Genomic DNA, 10,000 nt, shown 5'->3' on the forward strand with positions numbered 1-10,000 from the left:
CTCCTCCTCCTCCTCCTCCTCTTGATGTTTTTCTTGTTCTTTTCTTTTCTTGGACAATTTTTAATATCTCGCTAGTTAAAATCCTTATATGTCTGTCTGTCTGTCTGTCTGTCTGTCCATCTGTGTGAGTCTGTGTCCCTGTTTGTCTGGTTCATTTTATTTATATCTGTGTTTATGTCTCTTTTATGCATGTATGTTTATTTGTGTTTTTTTTTCTCTCTTTATCTATCTATTTATCTATTCATCTATCTGTCTATCTGTCTATCTATCAGTCTGTCTGTCTGTCTGTCTAACAATCTCTCAGTTGTTCTATTTTCATGTATTTTCTCCTGTAATGTGATATTGTAGTGGGAATATTGAGTGTTACGAAGAAGAGAATGTTGCAAGAAAGGAAAATAGAATGATGTGGCTACAGAACAATACGCAAAGACTGCAGCGTCAACGAGGAGGAGGAAGAGGAGGAGGAGGAGGAGGAGGAGGAAGAGGAAGAGGAAGAGGAAAAGGAAGGGGATATAAATTGCGGGTGGTTAAAGAAATGCAACATTCTCACAACACTCAAAAATTCTCCGGCACAAACAAGACAGCTAGCCAGGAAGGGAGGAACAGGGAGGACCACAAAGGGAACACGAGAGAACACAAAGGAAGAACAAGTGAAGGCCCGTTGTTGTTTTGTGTGATTATATGTGCTACTACTACTACTACTACTACTACTACTACTACTACTACTACTACTACTACTACTACTACTACTACTACTGCTGCTGCTGCTGCTGCCACCACCACTATTACACACTACCACCACACCACTACCACTACTACACACCACTGCTGCTACTGCTGCTGCTACACCACTACCACTACCACCACAACCACCACTACACCACCACCACCACCACCACCACCACCACCACCACCACACCACCACCACCACACACCACCACCACCACCACCACCACCACCACCACACCACCACCACACAACAACAACAACAACAACAACAACAACAACAACAACAACAACAACAACAACAACAACAACAACACAACAACAACAACAACTACCACCACCACCACCACCACTACCACTACTACCACCTACTACTGTTACTACCACTGCCACTACTACTATTACGTCTACCACCACTACTACTGCTACTACCACCACTACTACTGCTGCTGCTACTACCACTACCACTACTACCACTACTACTACTACTACTACTACTACTACTACTACTACTACTACTACTACTACTACTACTACTACTACTACTACTACTACTGCTACTACTACTGCTACTACTACTACTGAGAGAGAGAGAGAGAGAGAGAGAGAGAGAGAGAGAGAGAGAGAGAGAGAGAGAGAGAGAGAGAGAGAATGAATATCGTACTTAATTTTAGTTTATATTATCACTGCATTAACATTATAAAAGCGCTAACATTATAAAAGAATCTACAAAAAAATGAATTAATATAAAGATGTGCTGGCGTGAGGTCCGTAAAGGTGAGCTGCAGGTAACATTTCAAAGGTGTAGGTGTGTTTTGATGTTAATTTTATTTCTCTCTCCCTCTTTACTGTTTTATGATTCATTACGTAATAAAGAAAGCCTGTCTCTCTCTCTCTCTCTCTCTCTCTCTCTCTCTCTCTCTCTCTCTCTCTCTCTCTCTCTCTCTCTCTCTCTCTCTCTCTCTCTCTCTCTCTCTCTCTCTCTCTCATTGTTTTCATCATCACCACCACCATCACCACTACCATCATCATCATCATCATCATCACCGTCATCATCACTACAAATGCACAGGTTTTGATGCTGTTTGTTGGTGCATAAGATAACTGGTATTGCTTTATTTACATTTTTCTTCTCCTTTATTTATTCTTCCATTTATCTATTATTTCTTTGTCAGTTCTACCGTGGTTATTCTTTGATGCTTTCCTTATAGTTTTGAATACATTTCTCTCATTGTTTTGGCTAACTCTCCTGGACCTCCTCGGGAACTGGCATCTAAGTGGGACTCTTGGTTTAGTCGTATTTGTTGCCCTTACCCAGATTTCACAGCCTACATAAAAAAGGTACTGCTGATTTGACGAGTTCAGGTTTTTATGGCTGCCTTTGTATTCAGTGGTGCAGATTCCTTGGTAGCTGTCAAGAAATTTTTAAAGAAATAAATTAGAGATATGGAAGTGTTATTGTTTCTGCATAATTCCTGAGCGTCTTTGAGTCAAGTTGTTATTCCAGTTACAACCACAACGGGAAGAGAAAGACACGTAAATAAAACGATAAATATAAGAATAGAATCAAACTCAGGTCGCAAGTGAAAAGATATTAAAACTTCCTCGATGCAAATCCAAAAGTACATTATTATTGAATCTTCGTACCAGTTGATGTCTCTTTCCTGGAAAACCACAATACCTTTCAATAGTCACAAACACACCTCTTTTTGACAGTGGTAATCATGTCAAAACTAACCCCGGCTCGGTACCTCATCTAACTCTCGCTGTTCTAACCCCGACACTTCTGGTCTTAGAAATCACACCACCAAGCTTCACAGTCATTGAAGCCCAATGTTCGAGACCACTGACACCAGACTCCTTTCTGTTTCCTCTTACTCATTTTACCTTGGCAATTTCCATCCAGTGTATTTAACTTCCTCTCATGATGAAGCTCTTACGTATTCAGAATTTTCCACTTCATTATCACTCACTAGCTCTTTCTCTGTCGCGTTTTTCTCACCTACGTAATTCTTCTAAGTAAACTTCACGGATGCTGTCCCACTATAATATCTTTCTCTAAATCCAAACTTTCCTCTCAGGCCTTTGATAACAACACACTAGATGATTCTGGAGCTTTTCCTCTTTTATTTTCTCCCTCTGACTACGTTCATCCTGTTATTGAAATATAATGATGTTCTTTATGCCTTCTCTTGTGTAAGTCATTGGAAGGCTTATTGATGTTATGAAATTCCTCCTGTTGTTCTCTGTAGTCTTGCCTCTGTGCTCGTTCCTTGCCTTGTCAGCAGTCTTTGTATGTTAACGTCATTCTTTCAATTTCAGACAATGCTCCTACTTCAATCAACATGTCTAGACTTATTCCGTTACCAAACATTCCTATCAATTCCTTTCACCGCATTCTTCTCGTTGGAAATTTGCGTTAATTCACTCAGTTCGTTGAAAGGTCACTGCTTCATTCCTTCACACTACTGACCTATAACTTCGATATTTTGTCTCTTAATCCCTTCAATACTGAGAGACATTTTTAACTTGGGATTTGTGTACGATCAGGCCATTTTCTATTTTTACATTAGGAAGGGTCTATGGAGGTCAGAAAATTAGTGACCACAGTCTTCACTACTTTAATCCCCCACACGAGGTTGTGAAGCTGTATAAAATCACGAAATAGTAAGCAGAATGAATATGAAAATGCATCATGGCACTGAAGGGGTTAAAGCTTCTGAATTTATCATCAACAAGAAGAGTCTGAAGTTAGGAAGTCCTCTGTTCACTACTTTCTCTGATCGTCCGTAACGATTCTATAAAGGAAGATGTTTTAGTTTTCCTTTTAAATCTTTGTCATCTCTTTGGAACAGTGAAACCTTCGCTATTACCTTACACATATCAAGAGCTTTATGGAGTCTGGCGTAAAGCTTCCATTACTAAGCTTACCTCCTCACCAATGGAGTTAGATTAGGTGCAAGTGGTTGAGTGTTTATGAGCTTCCTAGCGTGCCCTGACCATCAACCCCCCCCACGCTGGTGACACTCAAGGTCGTCTGTAACTGGTTAATACTTACTTGGAGTGCGAGGGTGACCACTAGTCAGAAGCTTTTAAATCTAAAAATGAGCACAAATCACAGACGAGCTTCATTATGACCGAGAGAGAAAGAGCCAACCACCATCACCACCACCACCACCACCATCACCACCACCTTGCTTCACCCCAGTTCTCGCCATCTCGCCCCAGTGTTAGTCCTGGCCGTCACGTGCTTCCTGCCCCTGGACGAGCAAATACCGGCCAGGCAGTAATGTTAATGCGGCCCATACACACTGCCTGCCGCCGGACTCACGCCACCTGATATTAAAGTGTGCGTGGAGGGAGGACTGGTGCGGCCCTCCTGTCTCCTTCCCTGCCTGCTTCCCTGCTTGGACTTCCTTTACAAGCACTCCTGCTGCTATTGATCTATATGAACTTGTTTCTTTGTCAATATTCTTGCTATTTTTTGACGATATTTCTACTTTAATTAACATATGTCAACGTATTCCTTTACTAACGCTACTCATTTTAGTCTCTCTCACCGTGTTTCTTTTATTTTTTTTTTACTAGTTCTATTAATCTATGTGATTTTTTCTCTTGTATTGACACGTTTCTGTATTAACACCTACTTACTCCTTTACCAATAATATCTATATTAATCTCTATCAACGTGTTTCTTTTAATATCTTACTCATTTTAATCCCCTTGAGTACCATGACGAGTTTCTATATTCACTCTGTTTACTGTTCGGCGATTCTATACAGCTTCAGAAACTCATGTGGGGCATTAAAATAATCAACACTGGCCATTAATCTTCTGACCTCAATAAGCTTTTCCTAATGTAAATAAGATGGTCAAATAATACACAAATCTGAAGGTAAAACGTGTCTCAGTACTGAAGAGGTTAGTGTATCTTTACTATTTTTCTATAGCAAGCTGTTCTCTTATATCAACATGTTCTTATACTAAACACCTACTTAAACTTATTCCTCTACTAACACTTCTATTCCTAATCATCTCTATAATTTCATCGCTTTCCGTTTCCTATTCTCATTAATGTGCATTCTTTCCAACATTCTTATTCATCCATATCAACATGTTCTTTTTTTATATCAACACGTTCCTATATTAAGGCTTACCTAAAATCAATCACATCCATCTATTACTTTTGTCGACTTTCTTATTTTTTGTTATTGTGTATCCTAATTGACACTCATATTAAGCCCTTCAGTACCAGGACATGTTCCAATATTCATTCTGCTTAATATTCGGTGATTTTATACGGATTCAGAAACTTATGTGGGGATTAAAATAGCGAAGAACAAAACGCAACGAAACTCATAGTAAATGAAGAAAATATGCTATAAAACAACCACAGTGCATAAAAACATTGAAAAAAACACGGGAAAACAACACAAAAAAAAGAGCAAAAACAGCATGAACACCCTTGAAAACTCAGCATATTTGAATTTTCGCTAATATCTTTCGTTACAGAGAGCAAAACGCAACGAAACTCACAGTGAACAAAGAAAACACACTGGAAGAAAAAGCTTCCCAAAACTGAAGGGTTAAATTATATCAACATTTCCTCTTGTATTAACACGGCCCTATAATAACACCAACCTACTGAACGGCATTGCGAGGAGAACGTGAGATGAACATGTTTTTTTTTTTATTGTTTTTTTATTTATACCAAGTGGGCTTTTCACGGAAATTTATGGCTAAAGAGGGTACTTTTTGGGGTAGCTCCTATCTCAAAACCCACCCGCTAGGATACCGTTGGCCCGAGTGAGGAAGCCCAACCTACACTCGGACCGTGGACAGGATTCGAACCCGTGCGCTTGGAGACCCCTCGGACCCCAAAACGCGCATGGTTCCACTGTACCACGGCGGCCCCAAAACTTGCATGTTTGATTCTTTAACCCCTTCAGTACTGGGACGTATTTTTACCGTGAGTTTGGACATGATTAGACGATTTTATTGGCATTAGGAAGGGTCTATGGAGGTCAGAAGGTTAATGGCAACAGTCCATCACTATTTGAATCCATAAGTTTCTGAAGCTGTACAAAATCACCAAATAGTAAATACCAAATAGCTACGTGTGTGTTTTTTTTTATTTATGGAGTGTGTGTTGCATTTTGCGTAGTTTTTGATGGTCACTTATGGAACGAGGGATGGACGAGCATGGAACGGGTTAATTGATAGTTGGTGATTGTTTATCGTTTTTATTCTATTTTATTTAGTTTTTTCCAACCCGCAGCGAACTTGTGGTGAACGAACATAAGTGAAATAGCTTTTTTTATTGTTTCTTTTCCCCGTTTTTTTTTTTTTTTTTTTTGCTGATATAATTAGGACGAATAATTGAATGCGACGAAATGCAGTAATGATAGCGATGGTAATGATGGAATGTGTTAGTAATTGTAATGCAGCTCTTGTTATTATTGTCATTACTATTACTTGTTGTTGTTGTGGTAGTAGTAGTGGTAGTTATTGTTAGTAGTAGTAGTAGTAGTAGTAGTAGTAGTAGTGGTGATAGTAGTGGTGGTGGTGGTGGTAGTAGTAGTAGTAATAGAAGTAGCCATAACAATAACTAATGCGTTCAATGATACTTATGTTCATGTAAGTTCTATGAGAAAAGAAAACGAATAAGAATAGAATTTATTAATTCGCCTCTCCTCTCTCCTGACCCCACCACACACGCACAAACATTCACACACACACACACACACACACACACACACACACACACACACACACACACACACACACACAACCCGTACCTCATCCGCACATGTACACACTCCCCTCCCTCTCTCTTCCCCTCTCCCTCATGTACACATACGCCCTTCATAATGCACACACAAACACACACACACACACACACACACACACACACACACACACACACACACACACACACACACACACACACACACACACACACACATGTACACTCAGTCCCCAGCCCTCCCGGCCTCGCTAGCCTTACCAGAGAATATATACGAGAGTTCATGGTCGGGGTAACAGTTATGGGTCAGCGTGCGCGCCCCATCAGCCATCAGGGGCCCGCCGGAGCCCCCTGGACCCCAGTAATGGCCGGGGTTCCCGCTGCCAAAGATGAAGTTCGATCCTTTGTAATGGAATTGTGAAAATATGTGATATGAGAACCGTCCTTCCGCGCTCCGGACTCCTGTGGACGCAAAGGAAGAAGCTCAACGGGAAGGACTCTAGACCCCCAAAGCCTCTGTTCCCCGGTTCGAGTCCCCCTCACCTCGCCTCTTCCCTGTCCTCCGGCTGAAGGCTTTTTTGTGTCTTTTTTCAGTCTTTTTGGTCTTTTTTTCTGGAAAGGGTCCCGCTGTCAGGGGTCTTTAGTAATGGGTTGAGGGGTTTTTAAGGGAGCGTGGCTATCTGCGAAGGCTTCTTGACTTGAGGTTTAAGAGGCAAGCTGTGAATGTTTGTGTGTGTTGGGGGGGAGGGCAGTGCTTGGTTCATCCTGTCCCCGTGGCCGAGTCTCTTCCTCAGGACAGGTAACAAGGCAGGTAAAGGTCACGAGGTTTGTTGATGTCCTGTAAAGAAAACGAGGCAGTTCTTTACTCAGCACATTGGCGTTTCATCTGCGGTAATTTTTAACAGACGTCAGTGGAAGTAGTCGTGAGTTGTCCGGAGTGTTTTCCTGGTTACAGTGATTACTTAACATATCTCTGCACATGAAGGTCAGAATATCATCACTATGCCACTTGGAAATAGTGATGATAATGAGAGTTAACCCTTTCTTTCACTGCGAGGTAAATTATCACTTGAATCGTAACTTCTTAAACTACTTTCGTGCAATGGTTTCTACATTAGGTTAATAAAGACAAAAATATAACCTGTTCCCTCACTGTCTCTTCTCTTTCACCATGTCATTATAGTTCACAGATTATGTCGGTGAAAATCCTGAGAGTTTTCATGTTTACATATTTTTTCACCCGTGAGGAATGCATTATGAAAACCTGTATGATATTTTCTGTGACCTTTGACAATATGAGTGATGAAACCCCAACAGTGTTTATCTACAGGACATCAAAAACAATACCTTTATGAGCGTTTACAATACAGAAAAGAGGGATGGAAGAGTTACTAGTGGAGTGCATAGCGTGAAGAGTGTGTAGATGTGGATAAAAATGTATCAGAATGGTTATTAATCCCTTCAGTACTGGGACGCATTTTAACCTTGAGTTTTGGTGTGACTAGACGATTTTATTTACATTACGAAGGGTCTATGGAGGTCAGAAGATTAACGGCGAGAGTCTTCACTAATTTAATCCCCACATAAGTTCCTGAAGGTCTGTAAAATCACCAAATAGTAAGCAGAATGAATATAAAAAACGAGTCATGGTACTGAAGGGCTTAAGAAGATATGTGCCAAGTTGTAGTTAAGGAGTTAGTAATGTGGTGACTAGAAAGGAGTGACTGGTGGCTCTGTGGTTCGTTCCTTGCTTCGTTGTCTTTGCTTCCTGTTCGAATCTCGTGTGCTATAGAGACGGAGATGAGCACTGTGGCAATGTATCTTGAATTTTTCCTTTTTTATATTGCGTGTTTTTTTTTTTTTTTTTTGAGTTTTGTTTTCCGTGTTCATTTTTTTGTTGTGAGTGTGATTTCTTTTCTTTTTTCTCTTTTTTTTATTGATTGTACATGCGTGGTTTTCTTTTTTAGAGAGAGAGAGAGAGAGAGAGAGAGAGAGAGAGAGAGAGAGAGAGAGAGAGAGAGAGAGACAGAGAGACAAACATACAAATACACAAATATACAGGGAGACATAACCATACAAACAAACATATAAAGGCAGCCAGGCAAAAGAAGAAGAAGAAGAAGAAAAAAAAAGGACAACACGTAAAGAATCTCGAAAAAGAGAAATATAAAGACGCTTAACAAAACCTCTTGCTCCATAACAAGGCAATCAGGTGAGCTCCTTACCTAACCAACCAGTCAGTTAGTCAGTCAGTCAGGTTGTCAGTCAGTCAGTTAGTCAGTCAATCAGTTAGTCAGTCAGTCAGTCAGTCAGTCAGTCAGTCAGTCAGTCAGTCAGTCAGTCGGTTATGCAGTCAGGCAGTCAGTCAGTCAGTCAGTTAGGCAGTCAGTCAGTCAGTCAGTCAGTTAGGCAGTCAGTCAATCAGTCAGTCAGTCAGTCAGTCAGTTAGTCAGTCAGTCAGTCAGTCAGTCAGTCAACCAGTCAGTCAGTTAGGCAGTCAGTCAATCAGTCAGTCAGTAAGTTAGTTAGTTAGTAAGTCAATCAGTCAGTCAGTAAGTTAGTCAGTTAGTTAGTCAATCAGTCAGTCAGCAAGCCTCACACGGGAGAGCAGAGCATGAGTTATCTGGGGCTATCGTCACCCATCCCCACCCTCTCCCCCTCCGTCCACCGTCCTTGATAACTGAAGCCAGTGACATGAAACACTTTACTCTTTCACCATCGTTACTTTCCAAAGGCTTTATTTCAAGATACTCATGTTTTTAAGGGTATTTGTGTGGTTCTAGTGATGGACTGGTAAGATTTCTAGGTTACTATAAGGAGAAACTGTCTTCAAAACCCGGCTAGTCCTCTCGGTGGCCTTGGAAAACTAAGGTGAGAGAGCAAAGTGTGTCTGATTATTTTTTTATTGAATACGGGCGTAGTAGAAGAGAAAGCTTCGTACAATCCCAGTCAGAAGTTATGTAACCTGATCTAATTCGTCCCTGACTTTTGGCTAACTCTACTAATCTTTTAGGGAACTGACAATCAAGTGGGCCTTTTTTGTTTTATTTTTTTTTGTTTCATGGCCAGCTTTCCCTCTTCCATTTAAAAAAAAAAAAATCTGGACTCATTTTCACCTTACCTTGTCATTTCTGGTGAAGTGATCCGTCTATTATTAAGAATTTGACGTGAGGCCATTTGTCTACCAATACAGAGTTGACATGAGGTGATTTGACTACAAGTACGGAACTGACGTGAAGGGATCTGTCTACCAGTACAAAGTTGACATGAAGTAATCTGTCTACTATTTAGAATTTGACATGAGGTGATCTTTCCACCAGTAAGGAATTGACATGAAGTAATTTCTCTACCAGAACAGAACTGATATGAACGGATCTGTCTACCAGTTAGAATATGATATGAAGTAATCTTTCTACAAGTTAAAATACTATGATCTGTCTACCAGTTAAAATTTCACGTGAAGCTTTGAATCATAGTATTGAAAAAAACACTAACCAGTTGAAACGAGGGAATATGTGACTCTTATGG

This window comes from Portunus trituberculatus, chromosome 33, assembly GCF_017591435.1.
Source record: "Portunus trituberculatus isolate SZX2019 chromosome 33, ASM1759143v1, whole genome shotgun sequence".
Classification (NCBI taxonomy): domain Eukaryota; kingdom Metazoa; phylum Arthropoda; class Malacostraca; order Decapoda; family Portunidae; genus Portunus; species Portunus trituberculatus.